The following is an 18758-nucleotide window of genomic DNA, read 5'->3' as shown; positions in this document are numbered from 1 at the left end:
ACAGACTTTGGATTTTTACTGCTACTGATGCTGCTAAGTCGCTTCAGTTGTGTATGACTCTGTGCGACCCCATAGATGGCAGCCCACCATGCTCCGCCTTCCCTGGGATTCTCCAGGCAAGAATACTGGAGTGGGTTGCCATTTCCTTCTGTAATGCATGAAAGTGAAAAGTGAAAGTGAAGTCGCTCAGTCGTGTCCAACTCCTAGCGACCCCATGGACTGCAGCCTACCAGGCTCCTCCATCCATGGGATTTTCTAGGTAAGAGTACTGGAGTGGGGTGCCATTGCCTTCTCCATGGATTTTTACTGGAAACATTTAAATAATCAGATACAAGTCGGCCTTGCCTGTGTGTCTTTCCCGTCTCCTCTGGTGTCTGTTGTTTCTCTGCATGAAGTGGGAACGGAGAGTTCAATGTCAACAAGAACCTACCCATCCTGGCCCCAGGGACTTGAGCAACAATATCTTGGAGTGGGGGGTGGAGGGTGGGGTGGCTCTGGAATATTTTAAAACCCAGCATCCCCTCCCAGGGAGCGTGGAATGTGATTACAGCCTGGCCCTGGGTACAGGAGAGTGTGGCTTTGTGTTTTTTGGATGAGCAGTGCTCATGAATATTAATTCTCCAGCCTTAGAATAAATGACACCCCAGTGGGCCATGTCCCCAAACCACAGAGATGGGAGTACTTACGCAGGGCCTGTGGATGTGGAAAAGTCAGACAACGCAGAGCGGGGAATCAAAAACCAGGGTCTGAGGGTGTTTCTGCAGTTTGGAGATGAGCGAAGTGTCCAGGGAATCTTGGAGATAAGCAAAGTGTCCAGGGACTCAACAGAGCTAAAAACAAAGGCGGAACAACCCTTCTAAAGGGAGCCCTGAGCCCTGAGCACCTCATGCCACCCCTGACTCCTGGAATTGACTCCCACCCCCTGGAGACACTGTTTGCTGTGACTGACCTACTTTTCCACTGGAAAGATGCGCTTGCTGAAGTGTCCTCCCCCCTCAGTTATTTTAAAGCCTTCTTTTTCTAGCTCCGGCACAGCAGTGCTGGGGAATGGCGCACGTTAGCCGAAGACGGTGAGCCACGCCACAGCCGGGCTGCAGAAACTTCTGGGATGATGGGATGAGTGCACTGGGCAATCCAGGACCACGGCTGCAAGCCCACCAGCCTGCTGGATGCCTGGACATGTGGCTGCTCGTGTGACTGAGGAACTGAATTTTAAAAATTCAATTTAATTAATTTAACTTTAGCTACTGCAGCTATTCCAGCTACAGTTAAATTAAATAAAATTAAAAATTTCAGTTCCTCAGTCATACATAGCTGGGGCTTCCCTGGTGGCTCAGATGGTAAAGAATCTGCCTACAATGTGGGAGACCTGGGTTCGATTCTAGGGTTGGGAAGATCCCCTGGAGGAGGGAATGGCTATCCACTCCAGTATTGTTGCCGGGAGAATTTCATGGGCAGAGGAGCTTGGCAGGCTATAGTTCATGGGATCACCAAGAGTCAGACATGACTGAGAGACTAACACACGTCACCAGTGGCGACAGTACCCACTACATCAAAAGAGCCCTGTCAGCACCTCGACTCAACTTCTAGCCTCCAGACTGCGAGACGATATGTTTATGTTCTTTGCAGTCACCAGTTTTTTGGTCCTTTGCTACAGCAAAAGAACATACCCTGTGAAGACTAGGGACAAGCCATGTGACCCAGGCCTGGCCAGCAGAGCCCCCAGCCATCCTTTGCCCACCATGATCACAGGCCAGGAAGGGGTAAGGAACACATGCCAGGCTGATGAGGGGCACCAATGCTAAGTGCTACATCACTTCAGTCGTGTCTGACTCTTTTTGTGACACCGTGAACTGTAGCCCGCAAGGCTCCTCTGTCCCTGGAATTCTCCAGGCAAGAATACTGGAGAGGGTTGCCATGCCCTCCTCCAGGGGATCTTCCCAACCCAGGAATTGAACCCACGTCTCTTGTGTCTCCTGCATTGGCAGGTGGGTTCTTTACCATCTGAGCCACCAGGGAAGCCCTAGCACTTCAGGCAGGGGTGTGTGCTAGTAACTTCAGGAATATCATAGCTATTCACAGGTGGACAGGGCCAAGTCATCTCCCTGAGAGCTAAACAAAGGCACCAGTGTTTGCCAAAACTACAGAGAAAGAGAAGTGTTGTTTTCTGACAAGTTCCTCAGGTGCCGGTGTTGGCTTGGAGCATCTGTTGATTGCCTGGATCCAGCCATGCCTACAGCCATCCCCCTTTTAGACACACAAGCTCCAAATTCCTCTTTTATTTTTCTTGGGTCATGCTTCCCTCACTTGTGACGAGAGAGGGATTGTGTCAGATAGACCCCATCGTCACTGCAGCTCTGTGCTGGGAGCCTGAGGGGCCAGCTACCTTCCTCAGTCCCACCTTCGGCACCTGGGAAGCTGATGCTGTGGAGTAGTCAACTAAGAAACTGTTTAGTGACACTGCCAAATCATAGCCTCTTAGAACAGCTCGTGTCTTTTTCTTCATGTGGTTTCCAAGCGGGATGTGAGGTTAGCATGTCTGTGCTGGTGACTTACTCAGCAGGACCAGGGAAGGAGGAGGAAGGGGGAGGGAGATTCAGTTCAGTTCAGTCGCTCAGTCGTGTCCGACTCTTTGCGACCCCATGAATCGCAGCACGCCAGGCCTCCCTGTCCATCACCATCTCCCAGAGTTCACTCAGACTCATGTCCATTGAGTCGGTAATGCCATCCAGCCATCTCATCCTCTGTCATCCCTCTTTCCTCCTGCCCCGAGTCCTTCCCAGCATCAGAGTCTTTTCCAATGAGTCAACTCTTCGCATGAGGTGGCCAAAGTACTGGAGTTTCAGCTTCAGCATCATTCCCTCTAAAGAACACCCAGGGCTGATCTCCTTTAGAATGGACTGGTTGGATCTCCTTGCAGTCCAAGGGACTCTCAAGAGACTTCTCCAACACCACAGTTCAAAAGCATCAATTCTTCGGCGCTCAGCTTTCTTCACAGTCCAACTCTCACATCCATACATGACCACTGGAAAAACCATAGCCTTGACTAGATGGACCTTTGTTGGCAAAGTAATGTCTCTGCTTTTGAATATGCTATCTAGGTTGGTCATAACTTTCCTTCCAAGGAGTAAGTGTCCTTTAATTTCATGGCTGCAATCACCATCTGCAGTGATTTTGGAGCCCAGAAAAATAAAGTCTGACACTGTTTCCACTGTTTCTTCATCTATTTCCCATAAAGTGATGGGACCAGATGCCATGATCTTCGTTTTCTGAATGTTGAGCTTTTAGCCAACTTTTTCACTCTCCTCTTTCACCTTCATCAAGAGGCTTTTGAGTTCCTCTTCACTTTCTGCCATAAGGGTGGTGTCATCTGCATATCCGAGGTTATTGATATTTCTCCCGGCAATCTTGATTCCAGCTTGTGCTTCTTCCAGCCCAGCGTTTCTCATGATGTACTTTGCATAGAAGTTAAATAAGCAGGGTGACAATATACAGCCTTGACGAACTCCTTTTCCTATTTGGAACCAGTCTGTTGTTCCATGTCCAGTTCTAACTGTTGCTTCCTGACCTGCATACAGATTTCTCAGGAGGCAGGTCAGGTGGTCTGGTATTACCATTTCTTTCAGAATTTCCCACAGTTTATTGTGATCCACATAGTCAAAGGCTTTGGCATAGTCAATAAAGCAGAAATAGATGTTTTTCTGGAACTCTTTTGCTTTTTTGATGATCCAAAGGATGTTGGCAGTTTGATCTCTGGTTCCTCTGCCTTTTCTAAAACCAGCTTGAACATCTGGAAGTTCACGGTTCGCATATTGCTGAAGCCTGGCTTGGAGAATTTTGAGTATTACTTTACTAGCGTGTGAGATGAGTGCAATTGTGCGGTAGTTTGAGCATTCTTTGGCATTGGCTTTCTTTGGGATTGGAATGAAAACTGACCTTTTCCAGTCCTGTGGCCACTGCTGTTTTCCAAATTTGCTGGCATATTGAGTGCAGCACTTTCACAGCATCATCTTTCAGGATTTGGAATAGCTTAACTGGAATTCCATCACCTCCACTAGCTTTGTTCGTAGTGATGCTTTCTAAGGCCCACTTGACTTCACATTCCAGGAAGTCTGGCTCTAGGTGAGTGATCACACCATTGTGATTATCTTGGTTGTGAAGATCTTTTTTGTACAGTTCTTCTGTGTATTCTTGCCACCTCTTCTTAATATCTTCTGCTTCTGTTAGGCCCATACAATTTCTGTCCTTTATCGAGCCCATCTTTGCATGAAATGTTCCCTTGGTATCTCTAATTTTCTTGAAGAGATCTCTAGTCTTTCCCATTCTGTTGTTTTCCTCTATTTCTTTGCACTGATCACTGAGGAAGGCTTTCTTATCTCTTCTTGCTATTCTTTGGAACTCTGCATTCAGATGTTTATATCTTTCCTTTTCTCCTTTGTGTTTCACTTCTCTTCTTTTCACAGCTATTTGTAAGACCTCCCCAGACAGCCATTTTGCTTTTCTGCATTTCTTTTCCATGGGGATGGTCATGATCCCTGTCTGCTGTACAATGTCATGAACCTCAGTCCATAGTTCATCAGGCACTCTATCTATCAGATCTAGGCCCTTAAATCTATTTCTCTTTCATGGAGGGAGATTAGTGCCCTGCAAAGCCTCTTCCTCCCCTGCCAGATCTCAACCTGCCTCCAACCTCTCATACTATTTCCCTGGGCTAGGACTTTGCTGCTTTGAGTGAAACTCCAAGGTGAAGCCACAGAAGCTCAGGTTGCAAATTAGTCTGGAAAGACCTTGCTCATGGAGGAGGGGGAGAGGTTGGAATGAAACCTGCTGAAAGAAGGAAGCACATGACCTTAACAGATGTGCAACCCTTGATCCTGCTGGAAAAAATTAGATCATTGAGAAACTATGCATTTTACATCAAAAATTGGTACTTTTATAAGGTGAGTATAATTTCAGTGTTTTTATTCTGTGCCCTCAGTGCAATTTAAATATGACACACTGAGCAGGCACTCAATTTTGCCCTTAAGAGGACGAGCCAAACTTGTGACTGTCTAGAATTCAGCATTTCCTTGAACAGCCCATGTTAATTGGCAGAATATTTGAAGCATATATACATATATATAAACTTGCAAAAGTGAGAAGCTGATTTAACTTGAACAGATTAGCAGTGAGTATCTTCTAATACAGGGAACAGAAAACCAAACCATTTTTGGCCCTTGACCTTGAAAGCTGTTAGACAAAGCATGATTAAAAACTTGAATTTGGGAAAAGTATATGGAATGCTTTTAGTGGCAAAACATAACCTAAACAATATAGGAAATGTAAAAACTCACAAGAATTTCTTAAAGTCTGAAGGAATGTTGCCTTCATGTAAGGCTGGATCCAGGGCCTCCAATGCTCTGATCAGATTAAGTTTCTGTCTTTCCTCTGTCTCATCATACCCTCCCTTTTCTTGGCAGTGTCCTCTCCACTCACCCAACCCAGTCTGTTCTCTCAATCCCTCCACTATCCTGCACCCAGTGGATCAGGAAGAGGTGCTCAGAGAAGCTTTGAATCCGGAAGGCAGAGTATGTATTGGATTGACAATAGAGAGAGCACACTGCAGCAGAAAGTATCGTCCCCAAAGGCATGGAAGCTTGAGGAGCTTTGAGTGGCTCCTAGTTGCTGGAGAAGTGAGTTTTGGGAAGACAGTGAGTTTGGGGGTGGGTAGGGTCTCTGCCCCAAGCTGAGCTGAGGATGCAGCACTATATTCTGAAGGTGATGGAGAACACTCCACATTGGGTATACAATGATAAGATCTGTGCTTTAGAAGGAAAACTAAAGAGACTGGTTCAGACTGGTCTGAATAATAAGGAAGTTTATCATCACACACGAGGCAAGTTCAGATGGAGGGCAGGTCCAGGCTTGGCAAGACCCGCAGCTCAAAGATGCCCCCACAGGCCTGATTTCTTCCTACTTCTCTGCTCTGCCAGCCTCGGTGTGCACTTCAACCAGAGTCTGGCTCTCCTCATGGTCACAAGAGGGCTGCGTGGGACAGGCAAGGTTTATGCCATTCCCTACACACCCAGTAGTAGGCATCAGGAGGCTGTGAGGGGGAGAACGGCATCAGGAGGGGAAGAGAAGGGGTAATAAAAGGAAGAGAGGGGGCAGCCAGAGAGATAAAGAGAAGCCAGAGTGGGAGAGAGAGAAAAATTCTCTTCCAGGAGCAAACTCTAACTTTTTCTCAAGGAGCCTCAGGTGGGAGACCAACAGTGGCCATACAGCAGGCCCTTGCCTCAGCTAACGCCAGGGGGGCTATTGTACTTGGGAACTGGCAATGTTTTGATTTCAGAAAGGAAACAGAAAGCCTGTGACTCATAACACAGTCCATCCCCAGGGGCTCTGGGCTGATGTCACACTCAGCCATGGGAGGCCTGGGCGGGGCAGTGGCTGTGGGGCTGGACAGCTGGGTGGACACAAGGGATTCGGGAAAATAATGAGGCAGACGTGGAGCCAGAGCACCTGGAGAGACAAGTCCGCTCTCCTGCCACTAGAGGTCATGAAGAACTGAGACCAAGTCCGTTCGTAACTGTAACTATTGAGGTATCCGCGATTCATTCCTGTGAGATGCTCCCTAGCACACGGAGCTGCGGCTTCTATTTGCTTTAACACTTTGTTTCAGATGCAGAAGCACGAGCTCCCCAGGCCTCCCTGACCTATGGAAGCGCGAGTTCCCCTGTGTGCACTCACCTGTGCATCTCCTCCGTTCACGTGTCTGAGGACAGGCGAGAGAACACACCTGGGGCTCCAGGCTCAGGCCCCCTTCAGGCCTGCATCCCACACCTGGGGGTCTGCCTCTTGCACCTCTTGCCAGGTGGGGAGGCCGCCTGGGGTCGCAGAGCACATGGAGAAGAACTTGCCCATGATCGGTTCCCTGGCTGGAAGGACAGACCAGGAGCCGAAGCTACTTGTGTTTCCTCCACGGCCAGCAGCCCTGACCCCTCTGGGCCTCTGGTGCTCCTGTCAGATTTTAAACTCCTTTTCCCAGGGTTTTAATGGTTGCTGACTTACACCCTTCTTTTTGTGGCCTTGGCCTCTTTCTCTCTGACTGGCTGGTTTACAGCCTTGCCTTGCAACAGATACTGCTTCCCAACTACAGGCACAGGTAAGATCCACCACCCTCCTCCAAGGCACTAACTGCCTGGTCTTTCCTGGTTCGAACTTCCTGTGCCTCCTGCCAGCAGCCCTCACCAAACACATCTCTGGATCTATTGTGTGATGCTGACAGATGGAGGCCACGCTGCTATCTGGGCCAAGTCCCCACTCTGAGATGACTGGTGCATTTCGTCACACATGTAATCCTGTATGGTGACTGCGTGTTGTTGTTCAGTTGCTAAGTCACGTCCGACTCTTTGCGACCCCATGCACTGCAGCGTGCCAGGTTTCCCTGTCCTTTGCTATCTCTTGGAGTTTGCTCAAACTCATGTCCAATAAGTGGGTGATGAGATCCAAAATCTCATCCTCTGCCACCCCCTTCTTCTCCAGGCCTTGATCTTTCCCAGCATCAGGGTCTTTTCCAATGAGTCAGCCCTTCATATCAAAATATTGGAGCTTCATTATCAGAGAAATGCAAATCAAAACCACCATGAGGTACCATTTCATGCCAGTCAGAATGGCTGCTATCCAAAAGTCTACAAGCAATAAATGCTGGAGAGGATGTGGAGAAAAGGGAACCCTTTTACACTGTTGGTGGGAATGCAAACTAGTACAGCCACTATGGAGAACAGTGTGGAGATTCCTTAAAAAACTGGACATAGAACTGCCTTATGATCCAGCAATCCCACTGCTGGGCATACACACTGAGGAAACCAGAATTGAAAGAGACACGTGTACCCCAATGTTCATCGCAGCACTGTTTATAATAGCCAGGACATGGAAGCAACCTAGATGTCCATCAGCAGATGAATGGATAAGAAAGCTGTGGTACATATACACAATGGAGTATTACTCAGCCATTAAAAAGAATACATTTAATCAGTTCTAATGAGTGGATGAAACTGGAGCCTATTATACAGAATTAAGTAAGCCAGAAAGAAAAACACCAATACAGTATACTAAGGCAATGGCACCCCACTCCAGTACTTTTGCCTGGAAAATCCCATGGATGGAGGAGCCTGGTAGGCTGCAGTCCATGGGGTTGCTAGAGTCAGACACGACTGAGCGACTTCACTTTCACTTTTCACTTTCACGCGTTAGAGAAGGAAATGGCAACCCACTCCAGTGTTCTTGCCTGGAGAATCCCAGGGACGGGGGAGCCTGGTGGGCTGCCGTCTATGGGGTCACACAGAGTCCGACACAACTGAAGTGACTTAGCAGCAGCAGCGGCAGCAGCAACGCATATATATGGAATTTAGAAAGATGGTAACAATAACCCTGTATACGAGACTGCAAAAGAGACACTGATGTATAGAACAGTGTTTTGGACTCTGTAGGAGAGGGAGAGGGTGGGATGATTTGGGAGAATGGCATTGAAACATGTATAATATCATATATGAAGCGAGTCGCCAGTCCAGGTTTGATGCATGGTACTGGATGCTTGGGGCTGGTGCACTGGGACGACCCAGAGGGATGGTATGGGGAGGGAGGAGGGTTCAGGATGGGGAACATGTGTATACCTGTGGCAGATTCATGTTGATATATGGCAAAACCAATACAATATTGTATAGTTAAAAAATAAAATTAAATGAAAAAAAATATTGGAGCTTGAGCTTCAGCGTCAGTCCTTACAATGAATATTCAGGGTTGATTTCCTTTAGGATTGACTGGTTTGATCCCCTTGCTGTCCAAGAGATGGTGACTACATGAAGCCAAAGATGCGGGTTCCTTTAAGGTTGCAGTTAATCCATTCACCTGGATGGGCTCAGGTTGTTCCTTTCAAAGTAGGAATCATCTCAGCCCAGAAAGATAGACAGTTTTAAGGATGAATGTGTGGGTAGGGGGTGCCTCAAATATAGACAAGAGAACTCACCTGGAAGAAGACTTGTTCATAGTAAGCAGCATCACTATGTCCATCAGCGGTTCACTAACAAAATGTCCCATTAATCCTCCATTAGTAGGGCCCATTGGGCATCTTTAGTGGTCTGTGGTTACTCATAGGAAGCCAAGGTGCTAATGGATTGAAAACAGGATCTCACAATCCCAGCACGCAACTACTGAAGTCTGTGTACACCAGAGTCCACGCTCTGCAACAAGGGGAGCCACGGCAATGAGAAGCCTAAGCACCACAAGAGTATTCCCCATTCACCACAACTAGAGAAAAGCCCGTGCAGCAACAAAGACCCAGCACAGCCAAAAAGAAAATAAATAATAATAATAATAAATTTTAACCCAAAGAAAACAGAACATAGTAATAAAGACAAAATAAAATAAAAATAAAAACAGAAGCAATATTGTAAGAAATTCAACAAAGACTCAAAAAAAATGGTCCACACACAAAATAATCTTAAAATAAAATATCCCATGACTGCATGTATATGATTGTTTCTGAGTCCCAGAAAGATAGCCTTTTGCTCAGAGAACTGACGTTTCTTTGCAGCCTTCTTTCTGCTGTGTTTAGACTTTGGCATTTCACAGCACCTCTTCTAGGGGACAGGGACTGATTTCACAATGTCATTTGTATTAGGCGTCGCTTTGTTATTCAGTTGAAGTCTTCTGTAGGTGGAAGACAGGAGTGAGCTCTGGCTTGTTTACTGTCTGTTTATCTGGCCTGATGACGCCATGTTTGTATTACAGGAGCTCAGGAGATGAATCAGTATTTCTCATGAAGCAACACGCTGCTCCTCTGTGTACAGAATAACTAGGAAAATTGGGGGTGATTGCACATGACAGCTGCTCTGGCCCCTTATTTTCTATATTGGAAGGGTTCTGGCTTTTATTCACCCTGAATTCTCTAAAATGCCAAGTCTTACACCTGTTGAACTCTAGCTTGTGCTCAGACTCTCAGTCATGTCTGACTCTTTGCAACCCGCCTAAACTGTAGCCCACCAGGCTCCTCTGTCCATGGGATTGCCCAGTCAAGAATACTGGAGTGGATTGCCATTTCCTTCTCCAGGTAAACTCTTGCTAAATAATGTTGAATTATCAATATGGGAATGGGTGCTTTCCTGAAATGTTTTTTTTTTTTCATACTCCAGCAGCTTTAATTTCCTGCATCTCTTTCTTGTTTTCTACTCTCCTGGCAGCCCTCCAGTCTTCACCTCATCGTTCTGTAACTAAGCTTCCAGAAACAGAATGGTCCTCCAGGTGCGGTCTCCTCTAGTCTCTGAGCAGTGAGGTCACTCTTCTCTTCATAATGGTACCTTGTTCTTACCTGGCACACACACTCCTTCCAAAAGCCGAGCCAAAGTAAGTTACCAGCTCCTTCAGCAAACAGAGACCTGCCAGCCAAGTGCCCCCAGCCCCAGCCCCAGCCCCATATTTTTAGAAACTTACTTAACAGGCATGGTGTGTTTCTAACAGAAACCAGTAATAATGACCTTGGAGGTTCAGGGTTCCTTTACTCTTGGATCTCAAAGTACAGGGGAAACTTGAGTTTATAACATCCCTGGGGAATAGCTCCCCTGCTGTTTGGTTTAAGTGGAAGGTGGGAGGCTTTGGGGAAAAGTACCAACCCCTACGAAGGCCTGGAGAGCTGCAGTCCATGAGGTCACCAAGAGTCGGACGTGACTGGGCGACTGAATGACTGAACAACAACACCACCACCCCCCAGAGGGTGGGGCTTTTGAAACTGGATCCTGGGTGACATCAGGGAAAACGTGCTTGGTAATGGGGCCTCCAGAGTGTCATTTTTACTAAAAGATTTACTTAATTACTGTCCAATTACCAGGTGACTCTAATGGTAAAAAAATCCTGCCTGTCAATGCAGGAGACATGAGACACAGGTTCAATCCCTGGGTTGGGAAGATTCCCAGGAGAGGGAAATGGCAACCTACTACAGTATTCCTGGCTGGGAAATACCATGGACAGAGGAGCCTGGCGGGCTACAGTCCATGGGGTCACAAAGAGTTGGATACGACTGAAGGACTTAACAACAACAACCAGCAAATCACAGGAATGAAAGCAGGATAGAGTGAGGAGGAAATTATTTAAGAAATAACAAAGAAGCATTTCCTAGAACCTGAGAGGGGGCTTTCCTAGAAGGATAATATTTTCTAGATTAAAAGGGTCTACCTTGGACCCTGCCTGAAGTCTGAAAATGAGCCAGTCCAAGGACATCACTGCAGAATTTTAGGACCCCGTGAAGGAGGAGACCCCAAACACTTCCAGGGGTGAACCAGCCATTCACAGGTCAAGACTCCAGGACAGAATGGCACTAATTGCCCATCCTTGTACCAGGCCTGGAAGGTGGGAGACAATGAAGCAGAGCTTTCAAAATTCCAAGGAGAAATGATTCTGATCCTGAAATTCTGTCTCCAGCCAGAAAATCAACCAAGTGTGTGGATGGAATAAAGACTTGTTAGGATGTGTGAGATTTGCGGAAATTTGTTAGGAAGCCGCTTCAGGGTATAGCCTCTAAAATGGGGGAGGGAACCATAGAAGAAGAATTGGGATTCAGAAAACAAGGGCAGGACAGGGCATTTCCTCGGGAAGAATGGACAGCCTGACATGTTTGGCTATAGAAACTGGAGATTTACACTAATAAATTTCAGAGTTTGAAAGTATGGTAGTAATAAATAGTTAAATTTACACACACACACAACTCTGGTACAACGGTAAGCTGCAAAGAAAATGTTGTGTAAGAAACAAAAAAAACAAATAGCTTGCACTGTGACTCAGCTGTGAACAGCGTTTACGAGCATCATTCTGTAAACACTGAACTGCTGTAACCAAATTATGTGGAAACTTTATTGATGCTGAGAGGATGGGAAGCCAGAAAACATGTATGAGTGAGGCAGGGGCACAATGAGTGAGGGGGAGCGCTGTTTGAGGACAGACTTGGCATCTCAGGCTGGGGAGCCCCAAGGCAACGCCTAAATGGGAGACTCTGGGAAGAGGAGCAGAAGCGTGTTTTCTGGAGACAGAAAAGGAAAAAACCAGGGATATGCTCAACTGGTGCAGGTGGCTGCCTCCCAGGAGCAGAGTGTGCTCAGAGGCTCCGTCGCTCTTCATAAAAGCTTGTAGAACACCCCCCTCCAGGACTTTAAAATTGCACATAGGTAATTTGTGCTGGAGAAGACTCTTGAGAGTCCCTTGGACTACGAGGAGATGAAACTAGTCAATCCTAAAGGAAATCAAGCCTGAATATTTATTGGAAGGACTGATACTGAAGCTGAAGCTCCAATACTTTGGCTACCTGATGTGAAAAGCCAACTCACTGGAAAAGACCCTGATGCTGGGAAAGATTGAGGGCAAGAGAAGAGGATGACAGAGGGAGGATGAGATGGTTAGATGGCATCACCAACTCTATGGACATGAGTTTGAGCAAACTCTGGGCAATGGTGAAGAACAGGGAAGCCTGGCATGCTGCAGTCCATGGGGGTCGCAGAGTTGGGCACGACTCAGTGACTGAATAAAAAGGTACATTATTGGGATGGAAAAGCCCCAGATAGCTAAGTTAGGAAGGATAGGGGCATTGCTCTCCAAGGGCACTCAGGGGCCAGGGTGAGGACTCAGATGGGGCAGGTGAGTCAGGTGTGGGCATCCTGACTTCAGGCTGGGGTGGAGTGGACCTTCAAGGGCTCCTCCCTCCTTCTAGGGACCTACAGACCTCACTCTGGGGAACTTAACGTTCCCTTGGGAAACAACTGCTCTCCAATCACAGGACTGGTCTATTGCAAAAAAAAAAAAAAAAAAAAGAAAAAAGGTAAGAGTGTGTTTCGAGGGTAGGACATATGGATCATAATTAGAATTAATGAATAAAAATTCCACTGTTAGTCTGGACAGCATGAGGATTCATTACAGATTTGATGAAAGAGATTCGAGTTCATTAAAAGTTAAATGTTCTCATTCCTCAGGACGTGTGCTCTCAGTTAGTGAGATGAAGGTCTCCATTCTCCAGTGCGTCCTGCCCGGGATCCCTGGGCTGAAGCTCAAGCAGGTTAAGTACTGTCTCATCTCCCGGTGCCCCAGCCGTCCTAGAAGCCATGCTCAATTTCCACGATGAAAACTCTTTAATCCTCTCTGTTTCCCCTCAGGCTGGCTGCGGGCTCTCAACCCTGTGAATTTTTAATTAAGCTTGAGTTGGTGATGCACATGCAGTTCTGCAATTCCTGAGACCCAAGTGGTTTTTCTGCGCCTCTTTCGATGGCCTTTTCCAGCAAGGCCTGGGGTATAGTTCTCCAAGAGATGAAAGAAGAGGGCTCAGGGTAGAGGAAGAGAGAGAAGTGGTTATCATGGTCAAAGGCCCTGGGACAAAGCCAATTCTCTTCTCTGCTGGTTATTTGCAGGTGCCCCACCACATGGTCCCATTTTCTTCCTCCACTGTGCTTTGAATCCCAGGATCTAAGCTTTCTAGGCCCCTTTGCTTGTCCCCTGGCTTCTTGACCTCTGGTTAGCTCTGGGGTCAGCAGGAGAGGACGGTGGGCAGCAGCCAAGGGTCTCTGGCCCCCAGCTCTCTTGGGGCCTCACTCCACACTCCCTCTGCTGACCCATCAGCTCCCCAGATGCCAGTCACCACAGGAAACCCCTCCACACCCCCTGAATAGCTATTTAATTAAACTCATTTCACTTAGACTTTATGATTGGGCCATCTGTTTCCTGCCAAGACCCGAGCTGATAAGAGTCTGGTTTTAGCGGTGTCATCTATTTGTCTCTGGGTCTCCCCACCAACTTATGAGTCCCCAAGGGCAATGGCTCTGACCTATTCATCCCTGTGTCCCAGGATCTAGAACATGGGCTGGCATCCACAGGCATTCACAGGCATTCACGGTATATGTGACAAATGAAACATGCAGCTGCTAGGGAGTGTCTGCATGTGGTGCTGAATTTCAGAGAAACACTGAAGCTATTCAACATATGCAGACTAGGAAACAAGAGCGGAGACTATGACTGAGAAAGAAATATTTACCACTGTGCTATTTCACAGTCACTAATGTTTTTTTAAGATATATTTTTCTTTTGAACTTTTTATTTTGTATTGGGGGGTATAGCTGATTGGGTTTCCCTGGTGGGTAAAGAATCCCAGATGGTAAAGAATTTGCCTGCAATGCGGGAGACCTGGGTACGATCCCTGGGTTGGGAAGATCCCCTGGAGGAGGGCATGGCAACCTACTCCAGTATTCTTGCCTGGAGAATCCTCATGGGCAAAGGAGCCTGGCGGGCTACATTCCATGGGGTCCCAAAGAGTCAGACACAACTGAGTGACTAGGAACATAGCCGATTAACAATGTTATGATAGCTCAGGTGAACAGCAAAGGTACTCAGCGATACATATACATGTGACCATTCTCCCCTAACCCCCTCCCATCTACGCTGCCACATAACATTGAGCGGAGTTCCCTATGCTGTACAGTAGGTTCTTGTTGGTTATCCATTTTAAATATAGTAGCGTGCACATGACCATCCCAAACTCAACATCCGTTGTATGTGGAACCTAAAAAGAAATGATACAAATGAACTTACAAAACAGAAAGAGACTCAGAAAAGAAACTTATGGTTGCCAGGGGTCGGGGTGGGGAGGAAAGGAATAGTTAAGATTTTTTTTATGTGGATCATTTTTAAAGTCTTTATTGAATTTGTTACAGTATTTTTTATGTTTTGGCCGAGAGGCATGTCGGATCCTAGCTCCCTGATCAGGGATGGAACCTGAACCCTGTGCATTGGAAGGTGAAATCTTAACCACCGGACTGCCAGGGAAGTCCTGTCACTAACTGCTTAGGCCAAGCCCTTTTCCACTCCAGACATGAACATGAAGATTATCTACAACCTACTAGCCTCTACAACCAACTTCACAGACTCTCACCTGAAGATGCTGGATAAACGTGTGAAACAGAAGCCAAGGCATACAGAACCTAGGGTGGGTTTGGACAACAAGCCCACCATTCTGGATGCTTTCAGCCATTAACAAGATATTCCATTTCTAGGGGCTTACAATGAAGTTCATTATTTATTGTTGTTGTTCAGTCACTAAGTGGTGTCAACTTTTTGTGACCCCATGGACTGTAGCATACCAGGCTTTCCTGTCCATTACCAACTCCTGGAGCTTGCTCAAACTCATGTCCATTGAGTTGGTGATGCCATCTAACCATCTCATCTTCTGTCACCCGCTTCTCCTCTTGCCCTCAATCTTTCTCAGCATCAGGGTCTTTTCCACTGAGTTGGCTGTTTGCATCAGGTGGCCAAAGGACTGGCACATCAGTTTCAGCACCAGTACTTCCAATGAATATTCAGGACTGATTTCTTTTAGGGCTGACTTGTTTGATCTCCTTGCTCTCCATTATTGTCTCATACAAAATTCTGGAGGCTCAGGGTCTTCTCTGATGCCTCATAAGGTTGACTTTTATCCTTGCTGCCCCTCCCCCCACAAAACCCCACATTCAGAGGCCACCACATGACAGCCACTGGCCCAGGGGCCACCTTCACACCAAAGACAGGGAAGGAGGTTCTTCTCACCTGCCTGGTTTTCTCAGCAAGGCCTCAGTACACGTACCCTCTTGTCCATTGGCCTCAACTGGCTCTCAGGCCCATGACTTGGCCACAGAGAGGGTGGGGAACGAATGTCTGGTGTTTTCAGGCTCCATGATGAGAAGCAATCACCACCAGCAAGAAGAAGGGGCTGAGGAGGGACTATTGAATAAACAACCAAGAGTGTTGGGAACACAGACCAAAGATTCAGTAGAGCACAGGTGCCGGATTCTCCGAGGGGTGCACACACACTTCATTGAGAAAGTTATCTGATAGACATACTCATATCCGTTCTTCATGTGGGTTGATTTATTTGAGCAGAGTAACTCCGGGGGCAGAAGCCACGCCGACTTCAGCCTGCCCCTCCGGGAGATGCTCTGCTGATGGCCGTGTCACAGAGAAGGACAGGTGACAAGCGAATGTTTCGAGGGGTTTTAGGAGGATACACACAGATGAAAGCTGTCACGGGTCCTAAACATACACCTCTGTATCCAACGCGATTCTCACACTATTCCCAGCTGTATTTTCATGGTTTATTATATTTACTTGCATTTTATAGTAAAGGCATCTGACACATCAGAAAAGTCAATATTTGTCAGTAATTCTGCTGTAGGTCTCCTTTTGCCAAAGTGCTGTTTAAGCAAAAAAAGACATCTCTGGGTTAAAGCTTAGGGTAGAATATATCATGAAAGTCTGTGCTGTGTGCTCAGTTGCGTCTCTTTGTGACCCTGTGGACTATAGGCAGCCAGGCTCCTCTGTGCATGGGATTTCTCAGGCAAGAATATTGGAGTGGGCTGCTATTTCCTTCTCCGGGGGACCCTCCTGACCCAGGGATTGAATCCGTGTCTCCTGCATTGGCAGGTGGATTCTTTACCAGTAGCGCCACCTGGGAAATTCAATCATGAAAACTGAGGTGTTAATATTCTCTTTTGATTAATGAAAAGATGTAAGCTTAAAAAAAGTTGTTTGAAAGAGGAGAGATCAAATGTTTATCAAGTTCCAAATGTGAATCAGTTGTGGTGAGGTGGATGAACCTAGAGCCTGTCACACAGAGTGAAGTAAGTCAGAAAGAGAAAAACAAATATTGTATATTAATGTGTATGTGTGAAATCTAGTAAAATGGTACTGAGGAATTTATTTGCAGGGAAGGAGTAGAGACACAGAAGCAGAGAACAGACTTGTGGACACAGTGACGGAAGGAGAGGACGTAAGACGAGAACGTAATTGACGGAATTGAGAACATAAGATGTTATACACAACCGTGTGTAAAACAGACAGCTAGTGGGAAGCTGCTGTATAGAACAAAGAGCTCAGCTCAGCGGTCTGCAATGACCTAGAGGGGTGATAAAGGGATGGGAAGAATGGAGGCTCAAGAGGGAGGGAATATATGTACTCATAGAGCTAATACATGCAGCAGAAACGAACACATTATAAAGCAATTATCCTCCAATTAAAAAGTAAAAAGAATAAAAGAACATTTATCAGGTTCCTTCTGCAGGCTACATATTCTGCATATAATCTCATGGCCCCATGCGTGGGGTGTGTACGGTGTGTATGTGTGTGGTGTGTGTATCTGGTGTGTGTGTGAAGCCATGTATGTGATGTGTGTGTGTGTGTGGGATATGTATCTATGGGGATGTATGTGTGTGATATGTGTGTGATGTGTGTGTATCTGTGTGGGGTGTGTGTGTATGTGTGTGGTATGTATAGGCATGTTGTGTGTGTATGTATAAGTGTGTGCTGTGTGTATAAGTGTGTGTGCATGGTGTGTGTATGTGTGTGGTGTGTATTTATGTATGATATGTGGCATGTGTGTATGGCATGTGGTGTGTGTGTGTATATGGTGTCTGTATATGTGTGGTGTGTATGTATGGTGTGTGTATATTGTGTGGTGTGTGTATGGTGTGTGTATGTGTGTGGTGTGTATGTATGTATGATATGTGGCATGTGTGAGTGGTGTGTGGTGTGTGTGTGTATGGTGTCTGTATGTGTGTGGTGTGTGTGTATGATACATGTGGGGGATATATACATGAGGGGGTGTATGTGTGTGATGTGTAGTGAGGGGATCGCAAGCCCCTTTTTACAGTGAGGGAGCTGACTCCAGGACAAATCCCACAGCTCATTGGTGGCTGTGTCCAAATTCACAACCAGGTTGGGGCACGATTTTTGACCACCCCTCCCCAGACAGAGTGACTGTGCTATAAATATGTAACCTCACAGGAGCCCTCACATCTGTGAGCCAAAAATCCCTTATTCCTGAGGGTGGAAACCCCTTCCCTGAGCAATAGGGCGTCCCTGTGACTCAGATGGTAAAGAATCTGCCTGCAGTGTAGGAGACCCCAGTTTGATTCCTGGGTCATGAAGATCCCCTGGAGAAAGAAATGGCAACCCACTCCAGTATTCTGGCCTGAAGAATCCCATGGACAGAGGAGCCTGGTGGGCTACAGTCCACAGAGTTGCAAAGAGTCGGACACAACTGAGTGACTAATGCTTTCATTTTCCTTGAGCAATGAGCAGCCCTGGCAGGAATGACCACTTTCATGAAATTCTGTTGTTAAGTGCATGGCCTGTGGCACTGCAGTGTCCTCAGGCCTGGCCTGTGTTGAGGAAGTCACCAGCCAGTTTGCTGACCCTACATTTCCAGTGGTAGCTGCTGGGGAGGAGGGGAGGCTGTCTTGGTGTGGGAGGTGCTCATGTCTAATTATCACTCACAGATACTCCTCCAAACTATCCCTTTACTGATTAAAATTCTACAGTTGACTTCCTTACATTCTTACTTAATTTTTTCTTAAAGGAGGATAAGAGAATGCAACCTGTCAGTACCTCAGCCTACAAGTGAGAGGACAGGTTCTTCTGCCCCAGGCCCTTAAGTCTGGCTTTTCAGTCAGAGTCCAGCTCCAGTCCTGGGTCACTAGCCAGGCTGGGCCTGTCTGGGCTGTGTGGCCTCCTCCCGGCTGGCAAGTCTCTCTAGGTATCAGTTTCCTCTTTTATAGGAAGAAAGGGCTCACTCAGATGCTCTCAAAACTTGTCTCATGCTTTGAAATGTTTGATTCTAAGATTTGGGGAAAACAATAGCGTTTTCAGATTAGGGATCACTTCCAGATCACAGCACAATCTATCCCCACATGAACCTAAAGGAACCTCTGGGACAAGATAGT

The sequence above is a fragment of the Bubalus kerabau genome, chromosome 11 (assembly GCF_029407905.1).
Source record: "Bubalus kerabau isolate K-KA32 ecotype Philippines breed swamp buffalo chromosome 11, PCC_UOA_SB_1v2, whole genome shotgun sequence".
NCBI classification, from domain to species: domain Eukaryota; kingdom Metazoa; phylum Chordata; class Mammalia; order Artiodactyla; family Bovidae; genus Bubalus; species Bubalus kerabau.
The sequence above is the reverse complement of the archived record's forward strand: the minus strand, read 5'-3'. Positions refer to the sequence as shown.